The sequence below is a fragment of the Pristiophorus japonicus genome, chromosome 4 (assembly GCF_044704955.1).
Source record: "Pristiophorus japonicus isolate sPriJap1 chromosome 4, sPriJap1.hap1, whole genome shotgun sequence".
NCBI classification, from domain to species: Eukaryota; Metazoa; Chordata; class Chondrichthyes; family Pristiophoridae; genus Pristiophorus; species Pristiophorus japonicus.
Genome location: NC_091980.1, coordinates 269148234 through 269163086, shown reverse-complemented (window position 1 = coordinate 269163086; position 14853 = coordinate 269148234).

Sequence of the window (14853 nt, the reverse complement as noted above, 5' to 3'; positions counted from 1 at the left end):
GGAAGAACTCCACAAGACTGTGAGCTAAAATTATGTGACCTTAGTCTCTTTAATACAACTTCAATACAGAGTGCCTAAGCAGCATGGCAGACAACCTTTTATACTCCCTTGGCCTCCAACAGTTGCGCCCTCTGGTGGCAGGTCTTACAGAGTTACAATGTTTACATACATAACATCACTCCTCCCCCAAAGTCTTTGATACAAATTATTTACAAGTTGAGAAGATCCGGGGCCCTATGCTCCCTGGTTGATCGTCTGAGTTCAAACTCTGCCATGGGTGAGTTGGTCGGACCTTTGCTGCACTGTGGCGCGGCTGGTCTGACGGGACTGTTGGGCATGGTGGGTTCATCCTCTTGATTGACAACAAGGTCGATTGCTGGTTGGCTGTGTGTTGGTGGATCGATGATGATGATGTCCTCTTCAGGTTGTTCCTCATTGTCAGTGAACCGCAGTTTGGTTTGATCCACATGCTTTCTGCATGTTTGTCCATTCAGTAGTTTGACTATAAACACTCTATTCCCCTGCTTGGCCAAGACAGTGCCAGTGACCCATTTAGGACCATGACCGTAATTAAGGACAAACACAGGGTCGTTATCAATGTCACGCGATACAGCCGCGCGATCGTGGTACATGTTTTGCCAGTGACGCCTGGTTTCCACATGATCATTTAGATCCGGGCAGACTAGGGAGAGCCTGGTTGAGTGCTCTCTTCATTAACAATTCTGCAGGGGAACCCCAGTGAGTGAGTGGGGTCGCTTCTGGTAGCTGAGCAGAAACAGAGATAAGCGGGTCTGCAAGGAGCCTTCAGTCACGCGTTTCAAGCTCTGCTTGATAGTTTGGACTGCCCGTTCCGCATGACTGTTGGAAATGGGCCTAAATGGGGCAGACGAGACATGTCCATCGACATTGATGGCTCGATGATTACTCCCGCAGTGCCAACATAGTGCTAATGGATTTGCATTCACATGGGATGGTGGACTCAGTCATCCTAGGTCTTGCAGCTGCAGACATGTAGGCCCTGCCATATGCAGTTCTGCCTGCTAGCGACGTTATTTTATGCACAGTTCTTGCCGGTGAGCTTCGATGCTGGGAAGACATCTGTCTGGTATTATCGCTCGTGGATATAAATGTCTGGGCTATCGTGATGGCCTTGCTCAGGTCGAGGGATTCGGCGGACAGCAGCGTGCGAAGAATGACCTCATGGCCGATGCCAAACACAAAAAAGTCCCGCAGTGTTTCCCCCAAAAATCCAGCAAATTCGCAAGTTCCCACAAGGCATCTCAGGTCGGCGACATAACTCGCTAAGTCATGGCCCTCGGAGCAGTGGTGCGTGTAGAAGCGATACCTGGCCATTAAGATGCTCTCCTTCAGCTTGAGGTGGTTCTGAACCAGCGTACACAACTCTGTATATGTCTTCTCCGCTGGTTTCTCCGGTGCAAGCAGATTCTTGATGAGGCCGTATATTGTGGACTCACACACGGTGAGAAGAATTGCCCTGCGCTTGATCGCTTTATCATCCCATCCAGCTCGTTGGCCACGAAGTACTGGTCGATATGCTCAACAAAGGCTTCCCAATCATCACCCTGTACGAATCTCTCCAAAATACCAATGGCAGCCATGACCGCATGAAAGTTCGTAATCTGTTACTCGTCGCCAATTGTTAAGTATGGAAGAACTCCACAAGACTGAGTACTGGGAGCTAAAACTGACGTGACAGTCTCTTTAGAAACATAGAAAATAGGTGGAGGAGTCGGCCATTTGGCCCTTCGAGCCTGCACCATCATTCAATAAGATCATGGCTGATCATTCACCTCAGTACCCCTTTCCTGCTTTCTCTCCATACCCCTTGATTATTGATTAAGATATTTTTTTTATATGTATAAAAATTATTAAATGTTAAGCACAATTGCAGTGTTTCAGCCTTTAGCCATAAGGGCCACATCTAACTCCCTCTTGAATATATCCAATGAACTGAGTGTTTAATACAACTCCAGAGTGCCTAAGCAGCATGGCAGACAACTTTTTATACTCCCTTGCATGAGGTGTGCAGGTGACCCAACAGTTGCTCCCTCTGATGGCAAGTCTTACACAGTTACAATGTTTACATACATAACAGTCATCATCATCCTCCATGGTCTCCACTGCAGTCAAAGCAACCTGTACAAGGATTGGGGACACTCCAGGGGGCTCAGCAGGTTCATGTGCCTGGGCAGCTAGAAAGCATAATATGAGAGGTAATCAGAAGGTGAAGGGAGGAAGGGTCAGGGTGACATTTTAACGCTTACGTTGCGCAGGCATATATAGGCATTTGTAGAGGAGCTACACCACTGCATTATATATCCCCAAGAGACGCCACACGCAATAAACATGAACAGAATTTACAGAAACTGCATGACATTATAATAAGATTTCATGGTCCCAGTAGTACATTACATTGTATCATTTATACATTATGTTCACATGATTCAATTACATGAATGCTGCACGGCCCATGGATTATGCGTGACTTATGTGGCGCTAACACCGGATCTGCACCCCCACGCGCCCCTGTGAGGGCTGCAGCCCGCTCCTCCAAGTCAGTGAGCTCTTCTAGCTCTGCCGGCCCTCCTCTGGTGCACCGACACTCACTATGATTGAAAGCAATTTTTTTCTGCAAAGGTGACAATAGCATGGTATAAGATATAAGCCCAGGTACTAGTACGGAGCACACAGATGGATATCCACAATTACCCAAACCCAATGCCTTTCATCATTGTCCCATTAATGCACCGTTAGGCTGCAAGTGATGCATGATGAACACATCTTAGTATAGGAAAACAATGTAAGAACATAGTCGATAGTAAATAATGTGTGACACCAAGCTTACCAACATTACTTAAAATGTAAATCTGCTACATTGTAATGAGTCAGTGCATGATTAAAGTTATTACTTACTCTTGCAACCAAAACAATGTTTTTCCAGCACTTGCAGCACTGGATTGGCCCACGACGGACCTGGGCAACCGAGGACACTGCCTCTGCAATCTCTGCCCATATTCGCTGGTAAACTACTGGGGTTACCCCGGGTCAATTGGGTCCAGCGCGCCTCCACCTCGTGGACCAAGGCAGCTTGGGCATCGATGGTGAAGCATTCGGCCCTCTTCCTCCCTTAGCTTCCATCATTAACTGGTCTTCACTATCCATTATAATCGGTGAATTTATCTTTTTTTTATTAATAAAACAGAGATAAGTGATTTTTCCTCAAATCAAAACAGACTGAACAAATAGGTAGTCTCCTTTATCTCTCGCTCTCGCCCCCTCCCTTCCTCATCTGCGTATGCGTGGGGTGACCCCTGACCCCTGAATCGCTGGGAAAAGTTCAGTTGTAGAAGAAAATAAAACGTGCACGTGTAGAATGGCCATTTCCAAGGATACCGGCCTTACACGAGGAAATATACCACTACCGCCGGTGACAAAAAGCCGAAACTAGCGGCTTTGGATCTTAGCGGTTTTCCGGCGGTACTGAAAAGTCAAGAAGTGTATACCGCTGGAATACTGTCGTGATATGAGCGGTAGCAGTAAAAGTGGAACGTCTAGCTCCTAGGGCTTTAAAATAATTTTTTTTAAGGTTAAAAAAAATGATTTCAGCTTCTACCTTAACTCCATGTGTATGTCCCAATCTTTATTTTGCTCTCTGTAAAATCTTTTAAAAGTAAATGATAAATGCTGCTTTGTATTTCCTGGTTTGCTCTCTAAGAATTTTTCAATGTCATTGGTTGGTTAGCCAGCTTGATGACATCACTGCTGCTGGATGCTGGAGATCAAATTAACGTCGAGAAAATTAAGGTTTTCGCCACAGAGATCGTGAGATCATTGTGGGCAGCTTTCTTTGAGGCCAATGGCAATCGCTGTCGCTTCGCCACTGACCGCAACTTTCAGGTTTTTATGTTTCAATTTGGGTATCATGAAAAGTTTATTGTTTTAACTCAGACTGATACCAAAGGAATGTGACCTTTTGTTTTTTTTTAAGCCCTAACTTTGTCAATAAACATAATGGGTGAAATTGGGTGCCTTTGTACCTTTCATTAGCGTTAATGGGGCACAAATGGCTTTGTGACTGGGCACGGCGATGACATCGACTCTGGCCATATTCGGCGGGAGTTTTGCAGCAGCCCTACAGTGTTGTGCCCAATCTCCTTTGCCCGGAGAGCATGACATCATTGCCGTGCGCTTCACCCTGGATCCGAAATTGCCTTCTGTTCCCAGCGCAGTGCCGGATGAAAACACCGACAGCTGCAGGTGGCATGCATCAGGCGGCCGGCTACTTTGGGGGCGATGCTTAAAGATGAAGTGGCTGAGGTAAGTTTAAAAAAAAAAATCTTACCTTTAATCTTCCAGCTTTTTTCGCGGGTTTCTGCCCAGGATAGATCAGCCAGCACCCCCGTTGTGGTCCAGGTAAGTTGTTTTTATTTAGCAGAGTCTGTAGCAATGGTCCTTCCCTTTAAGGGAGGGAAGGAGTCTTTCAACACGGCAGTGCTGCACAGCCCAGTGTGCAGAGTTGCTGAACTCACTGCCCCACCTGCTGTCGATTGCGCTCCAAGAAGGAAGTGGAACGCTTGATTTAGCACACCACTTCCTTCTTGGAAGTGCAAGCGGCACATTTTTTTGAAGTTCAAAATAGTTAGCTGCTAGCTCTAACTGTTCAAACTTTTAAAAGTTACCGTGCCAAACGGGGTGAGTGAATTTCTCCCCCATAGCTTCTATTGCAGTTAACGTTACATTAACTGGGAGTGTTCAACAACAACATAGTAATAAGCAGCTGTTAGACAGATGAGGTGCATAAAAGTTAAAATATGATAAAAAATATTATATACTCTTCCATTGATTCCCCATCATTTGCCAAATTTATGCTGTGCACTGAATTGGAGCACTCAAATGGTATGTATAATGGTGCTGACTATGCTACTGACTAATTAGCCATTATTGTCATTCGTTATTTGAGCAGAATAATACCAATAATTTGTACACATTCTGAGTGTATCAACTGTTGGACCTAAGTCAAGGCAGTATCCAAACAGCCTAAATTCAGCTACTGTCATCATGTTAATTCTAAGAGCAGAAGTGAGCACGTTCAGCAGTGGGTCTGGAAGTAGGAATCTTTGAACATCATGCAGCAAATGGGTGGGCAGCACCAAAACCGCACACGGCCCCTTCCAAAGTGCAGCACCCAATATGAATACAATTTCCTTGGCATAGATGTGGAACATCCCTGTAACACCAGAGCAACTGAGGAGGATAGGTCATCATACATGGCAAGAATAAACAAAGTTGCATTTATTTCACACACACACAATAGCATATCCTCTGGACATCCTAAAGTACTCAATAAGCAATGAGCTATTTTTGAAGTCTGATCCTGCAGACAAATGTAGTAGATAATTTGCTTTCAGCAAGGTTCCACAAATAGCAAATGAGATGAATGACCAGGTATTCAAATTTTGGTGGTGTTAGTTTAGGGCGGTATGCTGGGCAGGAGACTAGGAACTCTCCTTGCTCCTCTTCAAATTGTACAATGGGGTCTTTTACATTCTTCTGAGTGGATAGATGTGGTCTCACTTTGATGTCTAAATCAAAAGCTGTCACCTCAAACAATGTCGCACTCCCTCTCTCCTGCGCTGCAGTGAAAGCCTAGATTACATACACAAACCCATAGTTTAGCTTGATTCCGCAACCTTCTGACTGAGAAGCAAAAGTGTTACCAAATAAAATGACAGACAGGTTCAATCGTAGCTTGGCTCAGTGGTAGCTCTCACCTGAATCAGAAGGTTAGGGATTCCAGGACCCGAACATATAAACTAGGCCGACACTTTAGTGTAGTAGAGGGGGTGCTCTAGTATCAGAGGTGCTGTGTTTCAGATGAAACATTAACCACATTAATGAAACATTAACCTGCCCTCTCAGGTCCTAAGGTATTATTCAATTAAAAGCACTAGAGTTCGCTCAATGCCCAAGCCAATATTTATCCCTCAACCAACACCACTACCCGATTAACTGGTCATTTATCTTATTGCTGATCGTAGGACTGTGCTGTGCACACATTTGCTTCTGTATTTGACTACTTTTCAAAAGTAATTCATTGGCTGTGAAGTGGTTTTGGACACCTGAAGACATGAAAGATGCTATATACATGCAAATTATTAACTTTCTTCTCACTTCCTTTAGGTTGAACATTTGGCCTTTTTGAACAGTAAAACAGCAGATCACCTGTGACATTGCTCATAGTAAGGCAGAAATGCTTTTAATGGCAGGAGCATTATATCATTTAACACATAATTTTGCAGTAAAAATAATGGTGAGGCTATCAGCGCTCACTGTGATTGAAGAGTAAACAGCAACTTCTGGTGACAACATATGCGCAGTTAAACACGGAAATTACTGTCCGAGTTGCCCTACTTTTCCAGAAGCTTCGCTAAGTATCTCACCCAGAGATTCGCCATTGAAACACATGGAAAGTACTAAGTTGCTGTACTTACCAACTAAACGCATCAGAAAAAGTTATGGCTAGTTTAATCGGATTTTTAATGGTGTGTTAAGACTTAACTACTGGCAAACAACCTCTCTGGCACTGAAAATTAACTTTATAAGTGTGGAGTTTCATTCCTTCAGATTTAAAAAAATAAATAAAAACATTTATAGATTTTTTTAAACTTTTTTTGTCTTGTCTCTCAAACCCATATTTGTTTCTCTCTTTTTTGCTTTCTGTACATGGTTTGGCATTGAATTTAATATCCTGACTTACACTTCCTGGTTTACATTAAGAATTCATTATGATAGGTTAAGGAGATACAGTTTCTTGCCCTGTTCAGACAGATCCCAGATCCCATGTAAAGGGTGAAGCGTGGCAATGGATTTCTAATTGCCGCAAGTTTCCAGTGTAAAACACTACAGAAAGTCTGTGGGTTCATTCACCGCTGATTGCAAAATCTGGGCCATTGTAATATCCTGCTATTAAAGTGAAATATACAGGCTGTCTCTTTAACTTCATTGTATTGCTATATATAAGCACATCCTAAAGAGGCTGTTTGCAGTTGCTGAAAAAAACTTGTAGATTGGCAAATACTTGTAAATCCCCAGCTCCAAGTTAGATACAACCAGGAGGAAGTACTGCAAGATTACCTATCTATCCGGTTATGATTTGCTGCCAATTTATCTATATGCTAGGCATTCCTTCCTCTTTAAGCATCCTCAATGTGTACCTAGTTTCTGATTTTTATAAAGGGGTCTGCCATAAATATGTACATAAATAAGGGACATTTTGAAAAAGCTTACCGGGGATGGGGGTTAAACCAAAGCATTATTTCACTGCTCTAGTTTTTCTGAAAGTTGGGTTCTTACCAATTTGCAAGGGCCTTCTTGGGTGGCATGTGATATTCCATTAGTGAATTGACAGAAGTTTGGAGCCAAGTCCAGGTTCTGGTTACATAAACATCCACCATCAGTGACAATGGCCAGCAGCAGTAACACATGCTCTTCTCTTTCTCTCACCACCCCGCCCTATTTTGTTGTTGCAGGAAACAGAGACAAAGGTACTAAACACAAATTCAGCTGGTGGACTGATTCAAGTCATTGTTTTAAACAGAAGAGATTCAGCTACATACGAACATAGCAAAATGATGGACAGGAAAAGACCAACTGCTTCATCAAGCCTGTCTCATACCATAGTGGTTCAATTTAACACCATCACACCTGTCCCATCTCTGCCACCCAGGAGACCCCAGTTACTAAGACTCGCACTGACCATACATTGTAATGTTAGCCACAATTAAGAACTTGTCCAGCTGTTTTTGAATGCTTAGAGAGAATCCACACTCACTGCACAAGCCTCAAATTTGCTCCAAAGGTTGACGACACTCTGTGAAAAGAAAAGCCTCCTGACAGCTCACCTAGTTAAATGCTACGTAACTTATGTCCCATGGTCCTCCCTAACCTATCCAACTCAAATATCCAATCCACATGGACCGAATCTAAACTGTAAACATTTTAAAGACCTCAATCAAATCAAATTGTCCTAGCAATACATCCCAATACTCAAGTTGCTTTAGCTATAATTTTGTGGCATTGGTTGTGAAACTTCAGATTTATGTAACACCTTGGTCTTGCTCTCGCTCAAGTCTTAAAATTGCAACCCTGCATAATGTACACATGTTGGTGTTGGCCCTATCCCCATGCCCAACACATTTATCTGTATTAAATGACATCTCCCACTGCCTCTAGATCTGACTGCAATATATTTTTCTGATGCAAGGTCCTAACACAAATTTGTATCATCTGTGAATCAGCAGACAGTTTGCCCAATAGTCAGGGCTGCGGTACTTTTGCGAGGGTTTTGTTATGAAGCAGGTCAGAGTTTATGTACTTTGAGGGAGCAAATCAGTAACAGCATGGGTGTGGGAGGGCAGGGGCGGGTGGGACGCTGTTAAGAATCAGTGTGTTTGGTATATATACTTTATGCTTGGCCTCAAAGGAATGCAACAGTTGTTTAATTGTTCAAGATTGAGAGTAAGAGGGGGAGGAACAGAAAATGTTGGCAATACTCAGCAGGTCAGGCAGCATCTGTGGAGAGAGAAACAGAGTTAATGTTTCAGGTCGATGAGCCTTAGTCAGCCCTTAACTGATGTGGTCAACCTTTGTGAAGCAGGGTGCACAGACCTCAGACTAAGTGTTTAGAGCTTCCTGGCATATGGATGCCAAAAGTAAGGAGTGGGGAGGTGGGGAGGTGGGCCAGAATTTACTGGTCAGTAATAAAAATCCAAGTAATGAGAATTGAAAATCAACATCTGGTTTCATAGAATCGTTAAGTTGTATTAACTGTGAAGTTATTGTTTGATTTGCTAATTCATCGACATTTACCTTTGACAAATGAAAGATAAGTGGACGGTTTAAAAATCAAATTGTTATTCAAAACAGCCAGTCATCATAATGTGATGACCAGAAATAAAATGCATAGCCATAATGAGATTTTTGCCACTGTTGTGTAACATGCAACATACATGTGCATGCAGCTATTTCTGATGGCATTTTTCTCTCTTGGGTAAAATGCCCCCAAAAATTAGACAATCCAAGTGGCAACAATGAGAAAAAACATGCTAGTCAGGCTTATCGACTGGGAACCGTTTCATCTGTATTTATGGATTGACTGCAGACAAAACACACAACAATTGCAGCAACTGGCTAGCTACTCTATTAGCTGCTAACATAGCCTCAGTGCAGGATACAAATCCCTATACACCAAGTACAGCCTGATAGTATACATAGCTTGATCTTGTTTGTTTAAATCATATTATTGTGTAGCTGTGAACAAGTGATAAATTCTGGCGGTCTCTGTGACAAACAACCCCCAGGCTGTAGTGTGACATATCACCAGCTAACACACACACACAAAAAAACATTCATCCTCGCTTAATTTTTTTTAAAGGTCATATTTTGATATAACTCAATTTTTTTATTAAAAAAATCCAGTAGTTTGACCTTGAGAATATGCCTTGGAGGTTTAGCAACAATCCATTCTGTATCAATGAGCACATAAAATTGCTTTTATGAGCTAGGATGCTTTCAGAGCATTTGATAGCAGACAATCGGCCTTGCCTGACAAGACCTGCAGTAAAAAGATTTAATGTATCCAGCTCAGAGTGAATTGGATCTTAGTCCACTGACATTATATCCTCAGCCCCAGGGAAGACAGGGCTAACTGCTGGGCGGCTGCATTAGTCAGACTTAATGGCTTTACTAAAGGAAACAGACCATGACATGGCTAAACAAAACTGGCAGAAAGATTGCATTAATCGAGCCAATCTCAAACTCATCAGCAGCAGGATTTTTCCCTTCTGCAAATAATTAGTCTGCCATTTAGCGTTCCACGGCACCTTACACGTACACCTTCTCTTTCAGGTACATAATTACTTACACCAGGTGCATTTATTTCGCACTTTCTTCTGACTTTTAGCATTGACAGAAACATGAGTAATTTGCCAGCCATTACTTTAGTTTCTTTGTATGGGTTTTGCCCTCAGGTATAATGTTACATCGACAGGCATTGGAATACAATGGAAGGAAATAGAATTTACCCAGTTAACAAAGGGTATTAGCACCCCTAGAGCACAGCCCCAGGTGACTGAACAGCATTGATTTCAAGGTCTCAAGTGACTGGGGTTCTGACTGATACTGAAATGTGAAAGGCCTGTTAGTTGCAGAATGCAAAAATTATTTCAATAATGACCAATGAATGGTATGAGCTCAATTCATCAGAAAAATTATCAAAAGAGAAAGTAATCAAAATTCTTTACTTAGTTTGAGTGAACTTAATAACTCCCATCTCAAATCACAACAGGAATACTCCAAAGAGTATGATCAAAAGTTATACCCCAAAGCACTTCAGCACCCTCTGGTGTCAATAGTTGTCTACTGTTCCAATTGAAAAATGCATAAGTTTCCAGAGTTCCTTCAATAGCTCAGTAGACATATGCATTAGACGGTGTGTAATCCTGATCTGTGCTGAGTTAGCTGATCTCAGCTATGGTGTCAACTTTGGCCTTGGGCATTGCTGAAATACGAATGTATGTGAGGGGGGGGGGGGCGAAAAGAGCACACATTAGCCAAGGTTTTGCCCTATTAGCCAGTAATCTATCTTCAAAATGCATAGATGGATAGGAATGGGCTTATCTGCAACGCTACGCCCACAACCAACCCCTCCCCACCCCCCCCCCCCAACCAGTTCAATAAGTAGCGCACTGACAATTGTTCAGATTCACCTTTAAAGAATAACTATTTGGATTAGGTCATCATCATGGACTGTCCCTCGGAATCGAGGAAGACTTGCTTCCACTCTCAGCATGAATTCTTAGGTGGCTGTACAGTCCAATACAAGAACCACAGTCTCGGTCACAGGTGGGAGACAGTGGTTGAGGGAAAGGGTGGGCAGGGAGTCTGGTTTGCCGCACGCTCCTTCCGCTGCCTGCACTTGATTTCTGCATGCTCTCGGCGACAATACTCGAGGAGCTCAGCGCCCTCCTGAATGCACTTTCTGCACTTAGGGCGGTCTATGGCCAAGGACTCCCAGGTGTCAGTGGGGATGTCGCACTTTATCAGGGAGGCTTTGAGGGTATCCTTGTAACATTTCCTCTGCCCACCTTTGGCTCGTTTGCCGTGGACGAGTTCCGAGTAGAGCGCTTGCTTTGGGAGTCTCGTTGGCCTGCGGACTATGTGGCCTGCCAAGCGGAGCTGATCAAGTGTGGTCAATGCTTCAATGCTGGGGATGTTGACCTGGACGAGGACGCTAATGTTTGTGCGTCTGTTCTCCCAGGGGATTTGCAGGATCTTACGGAGACATCGCTGGTGGTATTTCTCCAGCGACTTGAGGCGTCTACTGTACATGGTCCACGTCTCTGAGCCATACAGGAGGGTGTCCTATATGAGCCTCCTATCAACAAGAGCAGGCATTAATGATGAGATCCAACACCGCCTCCAGTGCGCCAGTGCAGCCTTCAGCCGCCTGAGGAAAAGTGTGTTTGAAGATCAGTCCCTCAAAACTGTCACCAAGCCCATGGTCTACAAGGCCGTAGTAATACCCGCCCTCCTATATGGATTAGGTAGGAAAGAATTGTCAGCAGCTATGGAAGTGTATCCAAGCATAAGTCACCATATCAGGATGTCTGTCACAACCTCAGAACATCCAAGTCATTTCAGTCAGTGAAGTACTTTTTAAGTGTAGTCACTGTTGTAATGTGAGAAACGCAGCAGCCAATTTGCTGTTTGTGGGAGCTTGTGCGCAATGTGATAATGACCAGATAATCTGTTTTATAGTTGATTGTGGGATAAATATTGGCCAGGACACCAGGGATAACTTCCCTACTCTTCTTCAAAATAGTGCCACAGGATCTTTTGCATCCACCTGCGAGGGTAAACGGGGCCTCGGTAGAACGTCTCATCTGAAAGACGGCACCTCCAACAGTGCAGCACTCCCTCAGCATTGCAATAGAGTGTCAGCCTAGATTTTTGTGCTCAAGTCTCTAAAGTGGGACTTGAACCCACAAACTTCTGACTCAAAAGGTGAGGGTGCTACCCACTGAGCCACGGCTGACATGGCAGATAAGATTCTTTGCAAAAAAAATCTCAACATAGATGGGCAAGAATCCAAATATGTGTCACCACCAGCAAGTCATTTAAAAACAATTACAAAGAATTATGATTGCATTCATTTTTTTAAAAAAAACTAGTAACAAGACATCACAGCAACTAGCTCAGTAGAGTCCAAAATTGCATGGGATTTATTATTAGCTGTGCTGTTATTAACCCTGACACTTCAGCGATTGTGTCATTGCTAATTGAACTTCCTCACGACTCTGAACTCCTCTAAGCAGATCCCTCCCTGTGATTCACTACAGAAAATTATTGACAATAAAGACAGCGAATATGAACAGTTAATGTTTACGCTTTATGACACTTGAAGCAGCCTCAAGCACAAAAATTAAACGCTAATTGGAACTAATTCACCCAAACTATATTTATTTTGTTATATAACTACTTTGGAAAAAACACATTTGATGGGAATCTTCCTCCTCAATTTCTGCCTGTTTTTCTATCCCGGTTTCTACAGGAATCCATAAAAGCAGGTACAAGATACATGTGTGGAGCCCAGAAACAAATCTCCATCCGACTTTCCCTCTTTCTCTGCAGAGGGATATCTGGTCGCTCGTTGGTATCTGCTGACAACAATGTTGCTAGGTTTGGGAATGCAACAAGATGGCTAATCGAACCTGTATCATGTATTTTATCCCCATGTTGCCCTCATTGTAAAAGATTATTTTTGGGTTACTTTAATAACATACAAGAGTAGGAGTTCCAGTCAGAAAAGTTCACATACTAGCATGTTAAACAAAGTTCCTGTGTGTGCAATGTTTTCACTGACGTTAACCCATTTTAAACACAGAATATACCACATTGGAATGCAATACCAGCGCATGATACATTCTTACATGAACTTCAATCGCATGTTCAAAGGACAACAGATGCCCCATTTTTAGTCCACGAATAATAGGCATTCAGAAGCATAGGTGAGATTTTATTTCCCTCACAATTAAACTATTGTAGAAGCACGATTTCCCTTTATTCGCTTGACATTTTCTTCATTAATGTGTTGCATTTACATTTCTCTTAAATTCAATCATTTCTGCAGGATACAATGGCCCAGAATTTGAGGTGAGAACAGTGAATGAACAGCATTTGCCGTTATTGCCCTTTGAAACCGACCGCAACTTCAGCATGCAGCGCATGCGCATCTAAACGCGGAAATCCTGAAGCTGTGGTCAATCATTCACTGCTCCGACACTGACTGCTGACTGTGCTGTGGACCACCCTATCCCCACCCCCATAGCCGGCAATCAGTGATCTCAGTGAAATGGACGAAAACTTGGGATTTTCCTCAATAAAATACGTTAAATACCCCATTAAAAGCTGGACATTGTTAGATTAGGTGTAACTGGGTTTTTAATAGTGTAATGACTGCTAAACAAACGTTATGGCCCTGAAAAATTTATTTTAATTTTTGTGCATTGCCAAATTTCTTCATTACAATTAAGAAATTTAATATATTTTTGAAAGTTTGTTCATATTTATTTCAGGTTTACCTTTTCCCCATGTGAAAGTCCCAGTCTTTGTTTTCCTCTCTAACATTTTTAGTCAGAATAAAAGTAACTTGTTGAGGTCACAGTAGCACAAAGCAGAGATCGCGAGATCTTTGTGAGCAGCTTTCTTTGGGACTAGTGGCAAACACCTTTGCTTCATCGCGGACCGCAGGTTACGGGCCATTATAAAATACAATTACCATGGATATCTACTCACAAAGATCAAGTCATCTTTTGAATATACCAGGTCACACACCAATGTATATGTTGTGTATCTGTAAAGCATGCACTCCCATGGTCCACCACCAGGGAGCTCATCCCCTGAAGTCCCAAGGGATCCCAGCATCTCTTGGGAGCACTGTATATAAGCCAGCCCCCAAGGACTGTTCCTCATTCTGGAGTGTCTTATTAAAGACTGTTACTTTAACCTCTCTGTGTGCAGCCTCATCTGTATTGGGAACACAATAACTGGCGACGAGAATACGAATCCGACGCAAAGATGCAGCAAACTGTGGGCATCCTGGAGAAGTTCTCGGAGGGTGAGGACTGGGAAGCCTATGTCAAACGGCTAGACCAGTACTTTGTAGCCAATGAGCTGGACGGAGAAGGAAGCGTTGCAAAAAGGAGAGCGGTCCTCCTCACAGTCTGCGGGGCACTGACCTACAGCCTCATGAAGAATCTTCTGGCTCCGGTGAAACCCACAGATAAGTCATGAGGAGCTGTGTACACTGGTTCGGGAGCATCTTAACCCGAGGGTGAGCGTGCTGATGGCGAGGTATCGGTTCTACACGTGCCGGCGATCTGAAGGTCAGGAAGTGGCGAGCTACATCGCCGAGCTAAGGCGACTTGCAGGACAATGTGAGTTTGATGGCTACCTGGAGCAAATGCTCAGAGACTTTTTAGTACTGGGCATTGGCCACGAGACCATCCTACGAAAACTTTTGACTGTAGAAACACTGACCCTCAGTAAGGCCATTACGATAGCACAGGTGTTGAAGTCCACCAGTGATAACACCAAACAAATCTCTCAGCACACAAGTGCTAGCAATGTTCATAAATTAACTGGAACTGTGTTTGTGAGCAGAAATGTACAGGGCAGAACCAACGAGTTTTGCAACTGCCAGCAGGCCTCAGGTGACCCAGATGATTCAGTGTCCCCAACAAAGGATGAATGCAAGGCAATTCATACCTTGTT